Here is a 22712-nt window from a genome sequence, read left to right as displayed (position 1 = left end):
GTTTTCACGAATATATTTTCCGAGAGAGATCCTTTCTGACCAGAGCTCCTGTTTCACTTCCGAAATGGTGAGACATCCTAGACATCCTTCTTGGTGGTGAGACATTCTAGCACGGCCCCTTACCATCCTTTGATCCTGTGTGCAATGGGAGGATGAAGAAATTTAACGGTACACTAAAGCAGTACTCCCCGTCTGTGTACAGAGGGGTGCCGCAGGCGATCCTAGGGTTTTCTCCGTTTTAGTTGATATTTGGACGACATGTGCGAGAACCGCTCGCAGTCCTCAGAGAGCTCCGTACAAGTGGGAGGAGCTGGGAGAAGACACGAAGACGACATGTAGTTACGTTCTCGGTCTAAGATAACGTCTCGGGCAAACTGTGAGAGCGGCACATCAAAATTTGTTACGTGCTCAGCAGTTTCAGAAGAGATATAGAAACAGCAAGAAGCGGCATTTAAGGTTTGGAGATCGAGCCCCGATTGTTTTGCCGAGTAGCCACAATAAGCTTCTGATGCAGTGAAAGGGTCTATTTGTGGTTTCTGGAAAAAGAACGGCGTGGATTATTGGATCGACTTGAGCCACTCTAAGAAACTCTTCCACATCAGTATACTCAAACGATCCGAACAGCGTGCCTCCCAAGAAACAGTGCAGGCGTCCTCTTTCGTCGTAATCGAAGGTGACTCAGGAGAACAATTGCATACCTTTAGCACCGACCACGTTAAAGGGAATGAAACCGTAAAGATCTTCATCAAGCTCGATTTATTTGTTTATTTATTTATTAAATTATTCATTACAGACATCTACAGCGCCCGAAGGCATAATTGCTGGGAGGGGGGACAATACCTTCTGCTCGTTTGGCTGAAATTGCCACTGGACAAACAAATCCAATGACAAAACTAATAATGGATGATGAAAAGCATGCACTGAAGGAGAACAACCGCGATCCATAAAAACAATGACACTAATGAAATGAAAACGCACGCGCAAGAGAACTGCGCGCCACGTCACACATCAAGTAAGAATGTGCGGAATTGATCTTCCGTGCAGCACTCAGTGACGCCGGCTGGCATCCTGTTCCGCTTATTGATCATTCGTGGAAAGAGCGAGGTTTTGTAAATATCTGTCCTACATTTAATCTCATGGATCTTCCAATGATGATCAAGTAGTCTAGAAAAAGTAAGGTTGAAGCAGGTACCGGTCTTTGTCAATGCTCAGCTTTCCAAAATAGATGCGATGCATGATTTGCAACCTCAAATGTTTCCTACAGTTAGCTAAACATCCCCAACCAAGGTGGTTTTTAAGAGGCGTGACCCTAGTTGACAAGCTGTAATTATTGGACACAAATCTCGCAGCATTATTCTGGACGCGCTCGAGCATGTTAGATAAGTAAGCAAACTAGGGGTCCCATACAGGACAGGCATATTGAAGAATTGGTCGTACGATGTAAGTGAAATACAGGAGTTGTTTGACATTAGACTGTGCTTTATTGAAATTTCGTTTCAAGAAATTGAGAATTCTGCCGGCTTTGGATGTAATCACGGAGCAAGACTATATAATCTTCCTTCGTGGATGTAATATAGTCAACTAGCCTCGTCCACGTTAGGTTAGATGTAAAATAAACGGCGAGATACTTATATTCAAGTACTTTTTCCAGGGGAACACTATGTAACAAATAACTTGTTTGTAACAGGGAATGCTTTCGAGTGAAGGAAATAAGTTGGCATTTTGTAGCGTTCAAAGATATTTGCCATTTTGTGGTTGCAATGCAAGTTTCGCTGAAGTTTTAACGCATCAGAGGAACTTTTCACAGCATGGTAAACGGCACAGTCGTCAGCATATAGCCGAACTTTGCACGTAAGGTATACAACGGTATCATTCATATCAATCAGAAAAAGAAGGGGTCCAAGAGCAGAGCCCTGCGGTACACCTGAGGAAACATTTACATAATCTGAGTGCGAACCAGTAATCAAGACACGCTGCATGCGGTCCTGATGATACGAATGAAGCCAATCGATCACAGTTGGATGCAACTAGGACAACTTACGTAATAAGAGTAAATGAGGAGCAGTGTCAAAGGCATTAATAAAATCTAGAAATACGCAATCTATTTGAGGGCTGTGGCCATGGGAAGAAAACAGATCATTACTAAACTCAAACAACTCAGTAGTACAAGAAAAACGAGACCTAAAGCCATGCTGAACTTCAGTAAAATACTCATGAGAGTCAAGGTGTTTTATGACTGCGCTATATATTACGTGCTCCAACGTATTACAGCACACACTGGTTAAAGAAATTTGTCGATAATTAAAAAATTAGCTTTCTGAACCACTTTTATGCACTGGTAACACATTAGCATTTTGCAAGTCATTTGGCAGAGGCGCCGAGTTAAGAGATGCTCGGAACAAGATGACTGAGTAATGAGACATTTCATTCGTGCACGACTTTAAAACAATGTTAGGAACACCATCTGGTCCACCGGCAGAAGATGAATTGATATTACTAAACAATTTTAACACAGCTTGGTGAGTAAAAACCAAATCAGACATGGTGTCAGTGACAGATTCTCGATTTAACGGAAGTACTCTGACGTAACTTGGCGTGGGCGGTGAAGGCCTCCAAAGCACTGCTCCATTTTCTGAAGACTTGTGACCTGAAGATAGGCTGTGAATTTACTGAACGCTATGACTTTACATAGTGACTTTAATTTCCTGCAACTGTCTTTTCTCCTTCATCTTTTTCTCCGCTCACCCCTTTCCCTCCGTGCAGGGTAGCTAACCGGCTATTCGTCGTGTTAACCTCCCTCCCTCCCTCCTCCTCCTCCTCCTCCTCCTCCTCCTCCTCCTCCTCCTCCTCCTCCTCCTCCTCCTCCTCTTCCTCCCCACCATCGAGGTCTAAATTCCCAATTCCGACTGTTTCACGTTCGTTGTGTTTCAAAAACGTACGCAATGCCTTGGGATTTTTGCACAGTTTTGATCCCATGTCATTAAAAAAAGCTATCCATAAGAGCTTTAATTTCAGTATTTAGTGTACTGGCAAGAGCACGAATCGACTGCAATACTGCAGGGCACCGATTTGTCGTGCTGTTGACGAAAAACAGGAGGAGACTCGGAGCTTACTTGACATGTATGCATACATCTTTTCTGCGATTCATGGGAAGACCAATATAGTGGAGTGCCAACTCAGGCTCTCGAATTCTGAAATTGTGAATACCTCGCAATACTCGTTGCCTTTTTACATGAGGGACGTGGTCCAAAATAAGATAAACAGGATGATAAAATTAGGGACATTGAACGTTCCAATTTTCTGTACAATTCCCCGCTCGTTCTGATTAAAAGAAAGACAACACCTGTCGGACTTGCATCGACTTTCGACGCATCAATGATGTTCTTGCGCCTAATGCAGAGCCCATTCCAAGAACAGACGTAATATTTACCGCGGTTGAACCAAGGCGCACTTTTCGAAATTTGACCTTGCTAAAGGCAACTGGCAAGTACCCTTGGAGGAAGCTTCGAGACAGAAAACAGCGTTCTCTACCCAATCCCATCATTATGAGTTCGTCTACATGCACTTCGGCATTAAGAAAGCATCGGCTATATTTACGCGTCTGGTGCGCCTTCTTTTAAAGGGCATAGGCAATGTCGTCCATTACATCGACGATGTTCATGTTATAGCGACTTCTACCTCGGACGAATTTCTTCAGACTTTAAACAGGCTATTTAGCATCGTACGTGAAGCCGGCGTCTCGATCAGACCGCAGAAAAGTGAGATTGGAGCCACTACATCTATTTCAAGGACACCAGCTCGGATAAGGGACGATCCGACCTTTGGAAACGGTGGTGGAAAAGCTTGTCACTGTGCCGCTTCCGAAGACCAATAAGCAAATACGTTCCTGTTTAGGGCTTGCCGGATACGATTTCATCCCTGGCTATGCCTACAAATTCTAACCGCTCGTGGAGATGACACGCGAAAATGAATGCAACCTTTTCTCTTGGACACCACAGCGGCAAGCCGCTATTGACGAGCTCAAGAACGCATTAACTTCCAGGCCCGTATTAAGCACTCAAGTTCTCAGAAAGCACTTAGTGTTTCGCACAGGTGCTTCGAGGTCAACATAGGCGCCGTTCTCGTGCAGGAGCATGATAGAGTCTTACACCCAGTATCATATGCGAGTCGACGGTTGTTACATCACGAATCTCGCTACTAAGCGTTTGAACGCCTGTGTTCGGCGATTGTCTGGGCTGTCGAGAAATTCCACATATTCTTGTAAGCGACGTTTTTTATCAGTTAGACTGACCACCAACCCTTGCAATATTTAACAAAGGCAGAGCACTTGAACAGCAGCGTACTGTGTTGGAACTTTACATTACAAGAGTATACCTTTCATGTAGAGTACATCAAGAGCTCCGAAAACGTAGGCGCCGATTGCATGAATCGTATGAAAATTGCAGGGGCTGATTCCCAATGTACAGTGCTACTAACCGGTGTGTTTGGAATAGTTACCTGTGCAATTATGGTCTAGGAGTGTGTGCGAGTTTTTATTTTTTAAGCTGAATTGCACAGAGATCATAGGAAGAAGAAAGGGGCAGTTGGAAAGGTAAATTTTCGAGGCTGTTGCCATCCAGAGATCGGAGCCAGATAAGTGCGTCAGTAAGCCTTCTAGCTGTGTCTCTTTTTCAAAAAGAATCAGCGTTTCTGTCAGTATTTCACTAGGTTTTTCTTTTGTTTTGCACAGAATAGTTGTCATTCGTGCTCGGTTTCCTTCCCTTCGCCGTACCGATTGTTTTCGTCATAGTTACCATTGAACTGTTTTCTCATGTTTTATCTTCATTTTACAATTACGTGCCATATTACACGCAAGACTGATCCATATAAGCTCTGATGTTTATTCAATAAATATCCAGTTCTTAGTACCGCCCTGTGTGGTCACCTGCCTCAGTCCCGACCTATTTTGCCCCTCACGATGTTTTTATTTCTCTTCGTTTTCCGGCTATGAGTTCTTCAGTGTGTAAATTTTAAACTTTATGCTACAGACATGTGCGACGTGTGTCTGCAATGATTTGTAAGGTTCCTGTTTTTCCTTGTGCAAGATGTATAAGGTTGGGCCCCATGTTCCCTCTGTGTTCGTCTCTATGTGCTTCCACAGCTCACTGTGTAAAGTGCCTTCTGTGACTTCAACGGCGCCCAACTTGTCCGTTTACCTCTTGAACATTAGTGCTGTGTGCACCAATGGCTCTGTCAAAAAAACTTTTTCGAAGGAGAGGGGGGGGGGGGGGGGCGGTTTATGTGAGGTGCACACCAAATCGTCGGGGGTTCTTTGAGTGCTGTGCGTTGACATTGGTACGTCGATAGCCCAGCGCTGCGCGTGCCAGCCCAGCGTTGCGCGTGCGAATGCTGTGTGCGAGGCGACTGCGATGAAGATCGTGGGGAGCACGAGAAGCGGTGAGCTGACGTGTCAGAAAACCGAGGTGTGAAGGGAAACAGCGCAGGGGAGATCGTGTGATTCAAGCGTGGAGGTGGCAGCCGTCCGACGTTGGTTCCGTGCTTTGTGGACCCCCCTTGGATCACCGACGCAAGCCACCTACGTTCCATTCAAGCTTGGAGGCGGCAGCCGTCAGACGTTGGTTCCGTGCTGCCGTGGACCTCCCTTGGATCACCGACGCAAGCCTCCTGCGTCCCTTTCAAGTTTAAGAAAGAAAGAAAGAAAGAAAGAAAGATTTATTTCAGCAGAGCAGTTACAGCATCTGCTGCAGGGGCAGAGGCTAAAGGCTGTGGCGCCTGACGAGGCCTCTGTCCCTCTGCAGTCGACGGTAGTGCAATACAAACTTGAGCATAACAAGAAGGTAAGTCACATAATTAAAACAAATGTGGGTAAATTATGCTATTATAACCACAACATTAACACAATATGATAAGTACAAAAAAAATGCAAGGATATTATACAGATTTTGTTCAGTAGACAATATATTGAAGGACACTTATTACAAAAATAAATTGACAAACCATAGTACAAAAGAAGGATACATCCTGAGTATGCGTGTCATATGTACTCGTCACTCCCCGTACAAAACACCTGATATTATTAGGACATCCTTAATGTGCTTTTTGAATGTGCTAATATTAGATGCGAAATTCAAGTTACCTTCAAGTTTATTAAGAATCGAAGCCATTTGATAAGGAACTGTTTGTTTACCGTAATTGGTTCTAGTTTTTGGTATGCGTCTTTTATTGTGTCGGAAAGGATAAGTGGAGTTTTCTTCTCTGTCACAAATGTGCAGCTTCCGGAGTTGTACGAACTGAAGTAGTTTATAGTAGTATAGCTGGTCAGTCCTCAGCATTTTATATTTTAAGAACAAAGGAGAAGTTTGTAGTAGCTGTTAACGTCCATAATAATTTTCATAACAACGTAATATCTTTTTCTGCAGTATTATGAGCTTATTGTAATTGCCCTTTGTTGTGGTTACCCACACCATCATCCCATATATTAGTTTTGAATAGAACAGGGAGTTGTACAACAATTGTTTTAGCCATAGAGGAATTATGTGCCCTACTTTGTATAAAAATCCTACGGTTCGTGCTAGTTCATTTGTTAGATGATTCACATGTGGCGTCCATGACAATTCTTCCTGGAACCATACGCCAAGGAATTTTTGTTCTTTAACCAAGGAAAGACATTGGTCATCAAACTTAAGTGTTATTCTTTTGTGCAGTGGTTTGTTAACTGGGCGAAATACGGTAAATGTTGTCTTTTTTGAATTCAGTTCTAGCATATTTTCCTTCAGCCAGCTGGACAAGTGCACTAGATAGTTATTTACTTTGGTTTCGAGTGCTGTTATCTCATGCGATGTGAAAAAAATATTAGTGTCATCTGCATACATAATGATCTCTGGTGATTCAGGTATTTTCACAATATCATTAATATACGCGAGGAAGAGCAAGGGTCCTAATATCGCTCCCTGTGGGACACCCTGAGTTAGTTTTAACTGTGATGAACTTGAGCCAATAATGAGTACTATTTGATATCGATCATAAAGATAAGAAGATAGAAGTTGCAGGGCAACACCACGTACACCGTACATAGATAATTTGTGTAGTAAGATGTTGTATTGTATAGAATCGAACGCCTTTTTAATATCGAGAAAAACTCCTACAGTGTATTTTCGATCCTCAATGTTAGAAATTATTTTATCCTTAATGTATAACAAAGCCTGCTCCGTTGATTTCCCTTTTCGAAAACCATATTGACTTTCTGTAATAATGTTATGTTTATCAAAAAATGACACTAATCGGTTATGAATGACACCTTCAAAAATTTTTGAAAGCGTTGGCAGGACGGATATAGGGCGGTAATTTGCTAAGTTTTCAGGGCCCGCGCCTTTATATATAGGGGTGACTCTTGCTACCTTTAACTTTTGTGGAAAGACTCCTGTGGACAACGTAAGATTTATAATAAAGGCCAAACTAACGGATATCACTGCGGATATATACTTCAACTCAATCGGGCCGATGACATCGATTCCAGCAGCAGCATTATTTTTAAGCTTGTTTATTAACATTTATACTTCGTGAGGAGTTGTTGGGCGCATATAAATTGACTCGCATAACGGTGCTATGGTCGATACTGACTGATCAGTGCAATTCTTTGTTGTACAGGCATTCGAGCCTACTTTAATAAAATGCATGTTCATAGCATTGGCGAGAGCATCACCGCGCACAATCTTGCCATCAATGGTGATTTCAGTAATATTTAAACACTTTTTAGTTCTTCCAGTGAGTGTATTTACTGCATCCCACACCTTTCTAGGATTTTCTCTTATGCTATCGAATTTACTATGGAAGTATTCTGCCTTAGCTTTCTTCAGATCGGATGTTAGTGCGTTCCGGTACTTTTTAAATTTCAAAAATAAACCTGGGTCTCTTTTGTGCAAAAATTCGTGGTACATTTTGTCCTTTGTTTTTATGCGGCTGTAAAGAAGTGAATTCATCCATGGTTTTCGGAATTTTTTGTTTCTACGAGAAATGACTTTTTCTTCTGGAAATGCCACATCATACGAGGAACGTAACAAGGTGAAGAATATATCGAAGGCTTTGTTAGCGTCTTTTTGTTTATAGATTTCACTTCAGTCAACTCTTTCTATCAGACGAGCAAAGCGCTGCAGAGTTTCATCAGTGATTTTTCGACGCGTATGAAGCAGCGCATCCGGGTCTTTCCTGGTTTTCTTTTGGGATACCGCAATAAAAAATAATGGCAAGTGGTCGCTCAAGTCAGATGAGAGCACTCCAGAATAGAATTCATGAGGTTCTAAATTTGTTACGCATACGTCTAACAGTGTTGCACTCTGTGTGGTTATTCTTGTTGGCATGCGTATGCTGTTTTCGGAATTGTATGTAGAAAGAAGAGTCTTTAGTTTGCTGGCGTGCAAGTCATTGGAAGAAAGGTCTATGTTTATATCTCCCAGAATAACGCATGAATATTGTTTTGCACCAACGAAGGAAAAAAACGTGTCAAGAAATTGCAAGAAGTTTCTTTTGTGCCCCATTGGAGGACGATACACAACTAAGATCACAAACTTCCCAACTCGTGCTCGTAGGCATTCAATATCTGGTGATATAAATGAGAAATCTTGTAATATTTCATACGTGAGTGTTTCCTTAAAATATACAGATTCCTCCGCCTCTCTTGTGTCCGCGATATACATGCCGAGGAATGTAGCCGGAGAAAAGTGGTGCATCATCAGGAGTTGTAATCCATGTCTCGGAAAAGGCCAGGATGTCATAATTTATTTTGAACGGTTCGAGAAACGTATTTATATCGTCACTCTTTTTTTTAATACTTCGAATGTTCACATGCATTGCGGAAAAAGTACTATCTCTGTTGCTGTGCTGGTTATTGAATTCCTGGGTGCTATAGTAGCTATACATGCTTAACCTGTGGTGTGCTGGTGTGTTTGCTGGTGTTTCGATTGCTACTCTTATGCAGTAATCAGGGCCAGGTCCGCGTGACTAGCGATTTGAATAGCCGACCCATGTTCTTCTTTACGGGCAAGTATTTTTCCGCCTGCAGTCCAAACGAACTTCCAACCGTTTTCCTTCTTTTTCTTGATTGCAGCAGAAAGCAGTACCTTGTTTGCCTGAGTTAGGTGTTCATTGACAAAAATTGGTTTTCCGGTTTCATCACCCAGCACAGTGGTATCAACACTTTTTTTTCTGCATTTGTTCAGAATGTCATTTCGCTTGCTTCTGCGCACAAACCGCACGATGATGTTTTGCACATCTGAATTCTGCGTACGAACCCAGTGGCATGCATCCATATCGGCAGTATCAACTTTTTCACCAACATGGTCACCTATCTTTTGAACCACAGTGAGGGGATCAAATCCGGAGGAAACACCTTTGATTTCTAGGTTGTTCAATCGTTGATATTGCTCAAGGTCTTCACATTTGCGCGCTAAGCGTTCGTTTTCTGCCTTGAGTTCCTGGTTCTGTCTGAACATTTCTTGCATTTCTTGCCTGAGCTGCTTTATTTCATCGGCCATGTTCTTTACTTCGGTGCAAACATCAGTGCAGAATGAAACGCTGTCTTTTAGCTCGCGAATTTCAGCCCTGAAATCACGCTTAAAATTTTCAAATGCGGTTACCAACTCTTGCAGCTCCTTCATATCTGTGGTTTCTTTTTCACACTCTTTTCCAGCGTTTTTCACGTTCCCCTTCCCCATTCTAACACATCATGCAGCAAGGGCAGTATTCGGCAGCAGTGCACCACAATAACAGACAAAATACATAAGGTAGAAACAGTTGCACACTAGAATTCTCACCTGCAAAAGCAGAGAGCACAGAACGTTCCTTAGACAGGTGTGGTTAGCGCACTGCCGCCGAACTGCGTGGTGGGCTCGTTGCGGATGCCTTTTTATGCCGTGAATGGCCCCGGAAGCGCTGATAGCCTCTTCCCCTGTAGATTTCCGTGACGTAGGTATGGCGTTGCAAACGATGATCTTGCTTCCAGAATGCTATCTGTCTGGGACACGGCGAACGGGTTTTCGTTGCGAGGTAGCGCAGGATGCGGCGTGCAGAAAATCTGCAAAAGCAGAGAGCAGAGAACGTTCCTTAGACAGGTGTGGTTAGCGCACTGCCGCCGAACTGCGTGGTGGGCTCGTTGCGGATGCCTTTTTATGCCGTGAATGGCCCCTGAAGCGCTGATAGCCTCTTCCCCTGTAGATTTCCGTGACGTAGGTATGGCGTTCCAAACGATGATCTTGCTTCCAGAATGCTATCTGTCTGGGACACGGCGAACGGGTTTTCGTTGCGAGGTAGCGCAGGATGCGGCGTGCAGAAAATCGAAGGCGGATTTAAAGTGGTGGCGAAGGCTGGGCCGAAAAGTGGTTTAGCGCGACTGCAGCACAACCAGAGGATGGGGGGCAAAACACTCATATAAAGAATTAATAAAGCTACAAAATTGGAATGTAGTCTGCCAATAGAAAAGAAAAAATATATTAGCACCTTGTTTTATGAAAGAGGTAAGTCATTTTATTAAAACCTGGCAAATTTTGTATTTTTGCAACACTCTTGACCTGCCCCCTATTCATGAGTGTGCGGTGCATTACAGCGCGTCTTTGCAGGCCTTGTTTCGATACCCGGCTAAGCACCCGGCCACAGTGGCGGGAGCTCACGAAGCGATTTCTTATCGCCAGCTGTCTGCGATGGCGCGCCTGGTAAAGCGTATAAATTTAGCTCGCCGGTCTCAAAATGCTCTTTTTGCGAAGTTTTCGTCGTCCTTGCACGTCGCTTCTTTGTCACCGTTCGGTAAGATTTGCACCCCGCTGCACCGCTGCGGCAGTTTTCTCGGTTTTGTCGTTTCCTTCGGCGTGCGGCCAGTGCGAAGTCTTTTTCCGTCTTTGCACGCTTCGCGCTCTTCTTTTGAAGCGCTTAGCGCTTCATTTCAAGATGAGCTTGCGGCATGTGAAGAAACGATTCTCCGTGGTACACTGCGACAGCGTGGATAGTACCATTGGTGTCACGCTACACCGATTCCCGCTGGACTTTCACAGGTGTGTCGTCTGCTCTAGTTATGCGCGATAGCTTCGATATGGTTTCGTCGGGCTGTTCGCTCGTGTTTCATAGCTGTAACCCGTTCGTGCGTACTTGGCTTCATGTTTTCGGGGATATTTATGTACTACACTGCAGGGCGCACACTTTCAGTGCTGAGGTGTGCGAATGTCCTTGCCCCGCGAATGTCCTTGCACTTCACTGTACGCTGTACTTCATGTGTACTTTTGTTGACGTAAAATTACTTCAAATTGATCCGGCTAACGACTAGAAGTACTCTGGAGATGGTACAGATGGTACGCCGGCTCAATGTATGGTATTTGCTCCTACCTTGAGCACGTTTGAGGGTGCTAAAGCTGGCTTTAACATTGCCTTGCAGATGTAAACGCACCTGCTATATTCTTTCAGCTGAAGAAATTAAATGTGAAGAATAATCCCAGTGTGCTCTATGGTCTGTGTTGATGCGCCTACTTATGTCATGTTATGTTTGCTTCAATTGAAGCTGTCGTAGCATTGTTTTCTATACTTTTCAGTTTCCTAACTGACAACGTTCGTGGCACTTCAGGGCTTTTTCCTTCTGCACTGTGACTATTGAGATGATTAGCCAACTTAAACAATACTGCTTGTGCTGCTTGTGACATGTATTTTTTGTTTGTGTGCCAAGGGTGTGCTTTGTGACTGTATTTGTTTGGTTGCTGCAATAAAAAATGAATATGAAACTATGAAAACCATACTTGCCGTACACTCTATTGCGAACTGTGCACTTGAGCCAGTGCTTTGTGCATCATACCTTGCTGTACTCAAAAGCTCTCAAAAGTACTAGCACCAGTATTTGCACTACGAATCATGCATGCTTCGCCAGTGTCTGGAAGTGTTGCTGCCTTTCTATGCTGCCCCTCCTTTACCAGTCACTTTCACTGCGTTCCCAATTGCACATTAACAAGGCCATAACTAGCAGGAACTCGAGCACATTTGACTGGCAAAGGTTGGGGCGCGCTGAAAGGCAGCAACCTTCGAGAGGTACGGGCTCGAAAACGCGGATTCTACAGAAAGACCGCTTTATAATTCGCGCCAAAACCATACGTATGCGTGACGTCATTCTACGTCACGTTTGCGTAGTTTGCCCCCCAAAATCCAGGGGGCGCTGGAGTGCCCACGAGCCGCCATTTTTCGGACCAATGGGCGTCTATGGAGCCTACGCTACCAGTGTACATCTACCTTAGAAAATCTGCAAAAGCAGAGAGCAGAGAACGTTCCTTAGACAGGTGTGGTTAGCGCACTGCCGCCGAACTCAGGTGGCAGCCAATGGATTGAGGGTCCATGCTGCCGAGAAGCTCCCTTAAATAGCCTGCACTAAGCCTCCGGCGTTTCGGGACGCCGTCGACGGGTCCTGGCTGCCCTTCTGCTGCTGCCAAGTTCTTGGGGCGGCTGACGGGATGCCACGGGCGTCTTCCGGTGGTAATCTCCGCTCCTACTACCACCTGGCTTGCGTCCACTGCTTCCTTCTATGCCAGCGACGCGTCGCAGTCCATCAACCCGCGTCCGTCGTGTCTGCAAGGCATCCCCCGCTTCACTTTGGACGCTTTATACCTGGTGAACTCTTTACTTTAACCTGTAGTGTTGTACGCGTATTGGGTGTGTGTTTTTCTCGGCGTTTTACTTTCTTGTTGGCTTTTTTTCTTTAAGTTATATATACAGGGTTAGTTTTGTTTTGTCTGATCGGTTTGTTGTCTTGTTCAAACCTGCACGCGATAGCGTTCCCCTTCGGCAGTCGGGGACGCGTTACCAATTCGTGGCACGGACGCATGGAAGGGACCCAGCACCTCCACCATATGAAACATGGTGGTGACTGCAGTCCAGAGAGCAGAAAAAGCAAGAATGGCGTCTAAACAAAGCACGTTTTTGGGCTGACTTGCTCCCAAAGTGGACTGAATCATTCGGCGGCGGTGTAGCAACAAGCGTGCTCCACGGTCGTCGAACAGAATGCCCGCCACTCTCGGCCGTCGTCAATTTAAAGCTGGTAGCGAACTTTGGAGATAAAGCGTGCAATGTTACTCGAAGATTCACGAACCTAGAATCAGCTCCACCTGGATAAATCTGGTCGCACCTTGCATCACAAACAAAGCGATAAAGCGGCGTGCCGGCAGCTTTGAAGAATGAACAAACACTGCACATATTCGCGGCAATACAGACTCCTGCCTTCGCGAAGATAATCGCGAAATCAATATTTTTCCTTCCATCTGTTTAAATAGGAGAGCATAGAAGCGAAGGTATCTGCTGATTAATTTATGTTATTTCCACACAAAGCATACTATCATCCTTATACATTTTTCGCTTCACCAGGTTAAACAAGCGCACGATATCTTGGAGCCGAATATTAAACAGGGAAGAGGTCACAATGTTCCCCTGAGGTATACCACCGTAGATGGGTTTTAGTTGTGAGGTGTACCATGTTTTACTGGGCGCATCTGTACGATTGCTTAAACCGGATGTTGCAAGCCGCTCAATGGGACGTCAGAAATCACAACAGTCATGCTTTAAGACTACTGGGTCATGATTTAGCTGTTCGCAGAGTTCATAAAGACACAAATGTTTTTAAGCAACGTTATGAGTTATTTTATCAGGATCCACTGCTTTGTCATCAGCAAATTATTTATTTGGTGTCGCGCCGTGAAAAGCGTGTTGATTTCCTTATAAGGTCTCCTGGAAACATTTATTCTGCTTGAATAGTATCAGCAATCTGTATCACTGAGCCGTCACATACAAGCTTGAGTGTAAAAGTTGCTTTTTATCCCAGATGCAATGGACAAGCAGACTCCTTCAAAAAGGCTTCTCTGCTTGTCTGGACGATTCTAAGTGCAAAGATGAAGACTCCTTCATTCCCTAGGTCTACGGTTGTGAAGACCTCAGAGTGTTTTAGACAACGCAAGTCGTCAAAAATGACTGATTAAAGGCGTGCAGGTAACGCAAAGTAGTTTATTACACTTGTATGTAAGCAACACTTTTCATTAGGCGTTCGCAATATCGGAGCCATTCACAGATCAGATCCCTAATTAAAAACCCGGGCTAGAGAACCCGCTTTATCTTCTCATGTTTTTCCGTTTAACAAAGCAATTTTATGCGTTATTAGGATTTGAGTGCCTTTGCCAGCTATTCTTTTGGACATTGAGCAATCAGCCTCTTCAATGGCGGCTGGACCGGGCCGGGGCTATACCGGGCCCCATGATGAGATTTTTCTTACCATAGCTCACTGCGTTGTCCTTGAAGGTGCACTGAAGAGGAATCTGTACTCGTCTTGTTACCGCGGGAACTTGCTGTACACGTTCTTAGCATTCTTAGAAACTTCGAACTGTTGTCCTGTGCAGCCAATTGGCCTAAATAAATCAAACTGAACGTCCCGGCTCCCCACATTTTTTTTAACTGTTCGCTGTGCTTAGGCAATATCAAACAACGCTTGGGGTGCTTTTCGGGCAGTCTTGTGGCGGCTTCGCTTTCGCTTTTATTTTGTTTTTAGGTTTCTGTGAATAAAAGGTTGCAGTCACAGACAATATAGCCGCAAAGTAAGCCCCCTGAAATAAATATACGCGTGTACTGTTTGCTTTCACCTACGGTAGAGAAATGAAAACCGTGAAAATATTGGAAGTAATTTCTATTGCACTTTCTGAACACGCCGTAATATTTTTGATGAAACCTCTACATATTCGCGGTTCATAGAATATATCACAAAAAAAGAAACAAGCCCGAACCAGCAGGACTATGTTTTCTCCTCTTCTGCTGCCACAGAAGTGACTTCTGTAGTTGCTTCTTCATTCGCCGAGGGAGCGTTCGCCTCGCCATAGAGAAGAATACTTAAGTAAGCACTTACGTAAGCATGTTTCTCTACGCCCTCGCTTTTTTGCTAGTGGTTTGTCGGTGCGCGCGGTTCTCCTTCCTCGAAGGTCCCGTGTCTGTCCCACTTCCCACTTTTGCTATCGTACGACATCCTTGGATCTGAACTTTTTTGTGTGATCTGTGGGACGCCATCGCGTTTTGTCGCAAGTTCCGTCCGGTTCGCGAGTGATATTTTCGCGATGCCGGATGTTTGTTCGGTGGTGACGTGCCTTAACCGGACTTAAAAAAACTGCCCAAAGGGCCCAGATACTTCTGCTTGACAGTGGAGGCATGCCCTTTCCATCGGGCCGACCTGTGTGTGTCCCGCCTGCGGTGGAACGCTCTGCCCACGCTTCGACTTCCCGTCGTCGACGGAACCGATAAACAAGCCCCGAAGCGCCAAAGAGTCCTCGTAAGTATTTTTACGAATGAACTTTCTTTTCTTGGCACGGCGCGAACGCTCGCATCATTCAGTACGGCCGCTGACTCGAACATGCGTCAGGCTGAAAATATAGTTTGTTTTAAAAGTTACGTGACTGTATCATGAGGTGAATGATCATGATTTGTGGAAGCTAAGGAACTAATAATGCTTATTCATTTATTTTTTTATTCATTACTGCCAGCCTTGGTAGGCCCGGGCAGGAGGGGCAATACAACGTGATACAAGGCATGGTAACATTTAGCACGAAAGTTTCGTGCTTCGCGTTCGAAAGTGTGTGGTCGGTCTGAAGAGCTTCGAAAATTGTGACACAGCTTGTTCGGCAGATTCACGCGCCGTAGACTGGTTCTGTCAGCTAAAGAGGCGCATTCTTCGTGCTCAGAATTCGCAAACATATGGCATTTCATCGGCAGTGCTGTTTGTTTGGGCTGGTTGCGTGAGTCTATCGTGCTAAGTCGGACATTCGCATCGTCTGCTGTGACGGCGAAGCAAGGCAGGCCGCTACCCTGGCAAAGGCGCCATCACCTTTAGTTTGTAACGGCTGATAATCGCGCACTCCGGCCGCATCTGGTTTGCTTTGGTTCAGGGGGTTTAACGTCCCAAAGCGACTCAGGCTATGAGGGACGCCGTAGTGAAGGGCTCCGGAAATTTCGACTACCTGGGGTTCTTTTACGTGCACTGACATCGCACAGCACACGGGCCTCTAGAACTTCGCCTTCATCGGAATTCGACCGTTGCGGCCGGGATTGAACCCGCATCTTCCGGACCGGCAGCCGAGCGCCATAACCACTCAGCCACCGCGGCCGCCGGCCGTATCTGGGAGCGGCCACTGACGCTCTTTATGCGCTTCCCTCGTGCTATTCCGGGTTCGGGGTGATTCTGCTGTCGGAGGCGATCGTAGATAACCAACTGCTCGCATGACCTCCAGTGCAAGAGGCAGGTCGCTCGGAAGCAGCTGGTGTGGGGCAGTCGCGAGTTCGTAAGTTTGCTCGTTGGTCGCAATTACGCAGTGGCTGGGCGCCCACTGTGCACGAATGGAGGAGCCGTGCAGCGCTAGGAGCGCACGGATTTTGCGTAGTGAATGCCGAGGCTGTGCTCCTGGTAGAAACTGACGAAGTACCGAAATATATTTATTGTGAAGCGATGAAATGCTAAGCAAAGCAGAAATGCTATGCTTCACCACCCCCAGCCTTCTAAACCGAGAAAGAGAGAGAGAGAGAATGAAAAGCAAACGCAGGGAGGTTAACCAGATGTGAGTCTCCGGTTTGCTACCCTACACTGGGGATGGGGGATAGGGGTTAGAAATATGACAGAGAGGAAAACGCAAAAAAAGGAACGTGCACACATGGAGACACACACACACGAGGCGTTCCAGTTAGTCTTTCACACAGGCCGGTAGATTGTAAGAAGCGCAAAAGCGCTTGCACGGCCTTCTTCTGCGATGGTAGGTCCTTTCGATGTTGTAGAATTCTTTTTTCGGATAGCGGTTGGTCGTCCAGTTGGTCAAGTTCGTGGCTAAGGCATGCCCTCTGTGGACTGTACTGCGGGCAGGAGCACAATATATGGCCAATTGATTCTTCATGGCCGCAGTGGTCACAGGTTGGGGTGTCGGTCATCCCTATGCGGAAGGCATAGGCTTTAGTAAAGGCAACAACCAACCAAAGTCGATACAAAAGTGTGGCGTCTCTACGGCGAAGCTGTGATGGCGCTCGAAGACTTAATGTTGGATGAAGTGAGTACAGTCGCGTATTTCTTAAATGTGGCTCATTCCATTGCGACTCGGTGCACTGCCGAGCAAGTAGGCGGAGCTTCCCTGCCGCGTCAGTTCAGAAAGAGGAATTGGGATGTGGCGCTCCTCAGTATGGGCTGAGCGGGCAGCGTGATCCGCCCGTTCATTGCCGATAATCCCGCAGTGACTTGGAAGCCACTCGAACGTTATTTCATGGCCGACATCACTTATATGGTGTAACGTCTCTGTAATATGGAAGATTAGTTGTTCGTGCGGTCCGCGTCGTAGAGGTGACAGTTGAGACTGCAGTGCCGCTTTCGAATCGCAGAATATTGTCCATTTGTGTGACGGTTCATCACCGATGTGATGAAGGGCAGTTAAGAGCTCTGCGAGCTCTGCTGCCGTCGATGTTGTCGCGTGGGTCGTCTTAAATTTGATTGTTGTAGCTTTCGCTGGAATGACGATTGCCGCCGCAGAGCTGCTTTCTAAGGACAGATCCATCAGTGTAAATATGCGTTGAGTCACGGTAGTTCTCGTACAAATGTAGTAGCGTGAGCTGTCTAAGGGCTGGTGATGACAAATCAGCTTTTTTCGAGATACCAGGTATTGCGAGGTTGATTTTTGGCTTTGGCTGAGCGAGGCACCATGCAGGGATCGAAGGTCTCGCAACCGGAGTGAAACAAGCTGGCAATGATTCATCATATGCAGTTATCGTTTGGCTGAAAGAAGTGTTTGGCCTGTCCGCTGGTAGAGAGGCTAAATGGTGACGAGGATTCCCGGCTAGATGCCTTGTATGGGTCCTGAGTACTTCAATTTCAATGTGGGTCTTGACAAGGTGGTCTCCAGCGATTGCTATCGTAGCCACTGTTGAAGCACTCTGAGGCAGGCCTAGACAGATCCGGAGCACTTGACCCTGAAGACTTTGTATTGTGCGTAGATTCGTTTTGCCTGTGTTGTTTATTGCTGGCAAGCTGTACCGCAGAAATCCTAGAAAAAGCACCCTGTACAGTTGTAACATGGCACTAGGCGACATTCCCCAGGTGTTGCCAGCGAAAAACTTGAACAGGTGGCAGATGCCTGTCAACCGTTTTTTTCACGTATGATATGTGTGGGCTCCATGACAAGTCCCTGTCCTTCTAAACCGAAATGCTTTAGAAAGCAAAGTGGGTGATCTGCATTTGTACAACCATCTTTGAGAGCAGAGACCTTCAAGCAGATCCTTCTGAGGCAGGGCCTTAAACTGTTACAGCCAACAGTTGTCTGCACCAGGTCAGTGGTTCTGTCGAGCACAGCACTATATCCGAAGCCGTTTGTAAGTCCGTATTGTACTTCGCCCATTTTGTGTGGATGAAAATTCGCTTCCCTACAGTGGCAGCAGCTACGGCTTCTCCCGTCTTTGTCACAGAGGAGCTCTTGCCGCTCCCATCCTTCGTCCTGGCCACATGCAGCAGTGAATAACTTGGCAGCACATCCCCACAGGGTGATAGTCCAGACTCTGACTCCAGCTACTCTCCAATCCACCATGACAATATCGAAAGGTGGGCTCTTCACATATGCATGGGTTTTGGGCCTAACAGTTGGAACTCTTCTGATTCCAGTGAGCCATGCTCAGAGCGTACACCGCCGTTCCCAGAAAAAGAACGGCAGGTCTTGGTGTTCGAGAGCTGTCTGAGGGAGCTCTTCCAGACATGCCCACAGTGCTCAAAGCCCTGCGAAACAACCGTTACCACTAAGGGCAGCCTCATCAATGTCATCAGTGTCTGCCCCTCGGAACATGTCCGGACGTGGAACAGCAAGCCTGTCATCATAGGAAGGGCAGCAGGAAACCTTCTGCTGTCCAGACATCTGCTCTTTTCAGGGGCAAATATAGCTTCCAGGCTGGAAGATCCTGCGTCACATGAATGTGCAGGTCCCAAGCGACCAGATCTTCTACACCTATCAAAATGCCCTCCTGTTTCCTGGTGTACAAAAGGTGACGAACAAAAGAAACATACTGAAGTATTATACCCCAGCATGACCAGACTGCTAGTTTTCATGAACAAAGCAGCGGTGTTTTCGAAAAGTTCTTCAATTCAAGGGAGCCCAAAAGGCAGAAATGAGGTTCAGATTAAACGAACACACTTCTGCTGTCATTTTTTTTTGCTTTGGTTGTGTTCTAGTCACGACCGCTAAAGTAGCGGACAGTCAAACTAAATTGTTATTTTACGACATGGAAGGCTAGTCAAGAAATGGAATAACATTTAAACAGATTTGGCTACAAGAACAAGCTTGACTCATCGACCAGTTGCGCAACAAAGAGGTTGATGTCACTAGTGACGGACGATTGGACTCCACTGGGTTTTCTGCCAAATATCTGACATACACCACGCATGTTCAGCAGATCATCAAAATTCTTCACTCGGTCCAGGTCCAGCTGTGGGAGGTCAGTGGATTGAAAACTTTAGCAGTAATTCAATGATCTATATCTATGTAAGTCGTTGGTAAGCTGAGTGTAAATACAATAATGTAATGCTTATAACCCGACTTCATGCAGTTGGAGCAGGCAACGTCCAGCGTGAACATGGAGAAGGAAGACCTAATGAAGAAGCTGGAATTCAAGGAAAAATGTATCTGCATGCATGCATATGTCGGTACCTAGCAGCAGCATGCTACAAAGGTTAAAGTGGTAGATACTCAATTTATTGTCATCTTGGTATCCCCCAACAATGCACGACACAGGTATCAAAATCCAGTCTCTCACTACTGACCGCCGCCCTGCCAAACAAAAGTACATGCAGACCCTTGAACCCAATATCATCCAATACTCCGACATTTGGCACATCTCTAAATGTAAGAAATTTGATAGCCTGACAGAAAAGCTCCTTGCTTGCACAGAATGTGGTTTATGGTTCCGTGATATATCTTTTTAAATTTGAGCCTTGAAGAAAAAGCTGGCTGCGGCAAGCAAGTGGGCTGGAAGCCAGGAACTGGAGATGTGGATTAAGGCAGCCACCAACCACATGTGCTGGACAGCACGGGCAATAGGGGGCGATCCAAAGCTGGTCGTCGACATCTTGCAGAGGATGCAAAATAACGTCATCAACAAGCACTCTGGACATGACTGACTGAATCCAAGGTGTCTCCACGACGACATGCCGGAGGGAGTGTGGTTGGACCACGATAACTTTTGTTGCCGTGGCCTAGAGAACTCTTTTAAAGCATACCGTTTCCTCAAGATTCCCAGGCATATAATCACTTCATGTAGATCACCGGGGACAAGCGCCTCATCAAGGATATTGCACAGGTGTCGCCCCATGGCCAAACATGTACTCTGGAGGCATTCTACAGTGTCCTGATTGACTTCGCACCAATTTCTGCGGTATCTTCCCCAGAAGGGATGCTTGCAAAGTAATATTATATTGCAGTTCTGTCCTGTGCCTTGAGGCAGTTATTTATTTCAAGAGTCAGCACCTAACGATGTCCATCTACTGGGGGTCATGAGTCACAATTGCCACCTTATGCAATATCAACTTATAGGATTCGACTTGCCATCGCACATTTAAATGAAAATTCGGACCCCTCCCAGGCTGTGACCCAGGAAGGCAATTCACGCTGGATGGTGAAGACCACCAAGGCGCGAAAAGGCATCACACAGTTTGTCCCATCAAGACACATAACACTTACAGTAAGTATTATGCTTCATCCCGAATGAACAACTTGAGTGGAGCCTTTTTATATAACCTCCGATGAAGACTACATTTCCAGAGTATGTCGGAAAGCTTGTGAAAGAAGTTATCAGCAGCAGCAAGCTCTGGCAATCTCTCACTGGTGTATCAGAAGCCAGCACAAGCGCTTTGCGAGCACCAATGACCTCGTCCTTCAGAAGGCCTTCTATTCAGGAGTTCGTGGAAGCGAGGATGGCCAGCAATTAGCCAGGGTCCCCAGTGAGGCTAGCCTCGGGTTCATATTATCTCGACAGAACCAAGGTGAGGGTTACAAGTTCAAAGTGTATGAACGTTAGAACTGTCCGACGAGCAGCAAGATGTGTTGCTTCCCTTTCTGCTGCATCGGAGGCCGACATGAGCATCATCTCGGCACACGCTTTTACGAGCTTCTTGCAAGTCCAACCAGCTACAGATTCCCAGTTTCCTGTCCACCGAGCCAGATATTGCATGGACATGCTTATACACGTATGCTTTGTTCAGCAGTCACCTTGGCAACCAACATATTATGCAGAACAGAGACTGATTTGGCCAGATCACACAGATTTTTTTCTTGCGGAACCTGCCTGCTGGAGAGCGCGTATACCAGTTGGCGGATAGGGATGCTCCTATCACAGTCTGGCCCTGCTCCTCTGCATTGTGCCGTCACTTCTAGACACCGTTAGCAGGAAAAACTTCGATGCATTGTGCCTGTAATTACATTCCCCGTTACTGACAGAGCAGCAGTTGAGGCATGTGTGATAGGAGTGGTGCTTGCATCCACGGACCAACAGGCGTTCAGATTTGAGCAGAATCCACACTGCCTCCCAAGCATGCACCGGAAGGACTCTGCAGATACATCTGTAGGCTTAACGCCTCAGGAGCGAAGGAAACGAGACCACTGCAACGATCCGACACCAGAAAAGAAATGCCAGCCGTGGCTGCACGAGCCACGACCAGGTGCCGTCTTTATTCTCTTCGCAGGGAGGCGCGCGCTAGCCGGGTTGTCGGCGCCGCCCAAGAGAGGGTGCTACAGGGCCCCCCGCCCAGACTGGAAGTCGAAACGGAGGGAGGGCCGGCGATGGCACTCAAGCACTAGGTCAGGCGGCGCTGGGAGTCGTTCCAGGGCGGTCTCCATGTAAGCCGGTTTAGGGCGGTCTAGACTGACGGTCTCTTCGCGGCCGTTTTGGAGAATGCGGTTTTCGAGGTGCGGCGGAGAACGCGGAAAGGTCCGTCGTAAGCCGGTGTGAGTGGAGCTCGGACAGCGTCGCGGCGCACAAAAACGTGGGTCGAAGTGGCCAGGTCGGGGTGTACGAAAATGGTATGGTGGCGGGACGGACGTGGGGGAGTAGGCCGGAGGTCTTTAACGCAGTCCAGCAGGCGTTGGAGGAATTTCTGGGGGCTGGGCTGGAAGCTGCTGGGATGTAAAGAAGTCACCTGGAAGACGCAAAGCAATTCCATACACGAGCTCAGCAGCTGAGCACTAAGTTTTCTCAGATGACGGCCCTTAGACCAAGCAGCACAAGGGGCAAGGAGTCGACCCAGGAGGCGCAATTAAGGCGGGCAGTGAGGGCGGCCTTCAATTGGCGGTGAAAGCGTTCCACCATGCCGTAAGCACACGGGTGATATGCAGTGGTACAGCAATGCCTAGCGCCGAGAATATTATTAAGGGAAGCAAATAGGGAGGACTCAAACTGGCGTCCACGGTCGGTTGTCACAGTGCCAGGACAACCAAATCGAGATACCCACGCAGACATGAAGGCGCGCGAAACAGTCTCTGCGGTGATGTCAGGAAGGGGGACTGCCTCCGGCCAGCGAGTGAAGCGGTCGACTATGGTCAAGATATAGCGGTAGCCTCGAGAGATGGGTAGAGGGCCCACGATGTCGAGATGAACATGGTCGAAACGACGGCCAGGGGGTAGAAAGGCTTGGGAAGGTGTCTTGGTATGTTGACAGA

The 22712-nt window shown here is 46.5% G+C and overlaps 1 pseudogene; it reads left to right on the top strand.

The window, feature by feature from the left end:
• The first annotated feature begins 18632 nt into the window (after nucleotides 1-18632).
• On the top strand, nucleotides 18633-20986 carry LOC144120349 (uncharacterized; annotated as a pseudogene).
• The last annotated feature ends 1726 nt before the right edge of the window (nucleotides 20987-22712 follow it).

The sequence above is a fragment of the Amblyomma americanum genome, chromosome 2 (assembly GCF_052857255.1).
Source record: "Amblyomma americanum isolate KBUSLIRL-KWMA chromosome 2, ASM5285725v1, whole genome shotgun sequence".
Classification (NCBI taxonomy): Eukaryota; Metazoa; Arthropoda; class Arachnida; order Ixodida; family Ixodidae; genus Amblyomma; species Amblyomma americanum.
The sequence above is the reverse complement of the archived record's forward strand: the minus strand, read 5'-3'. Positions and strand labels throughout refer to the sequence as shown.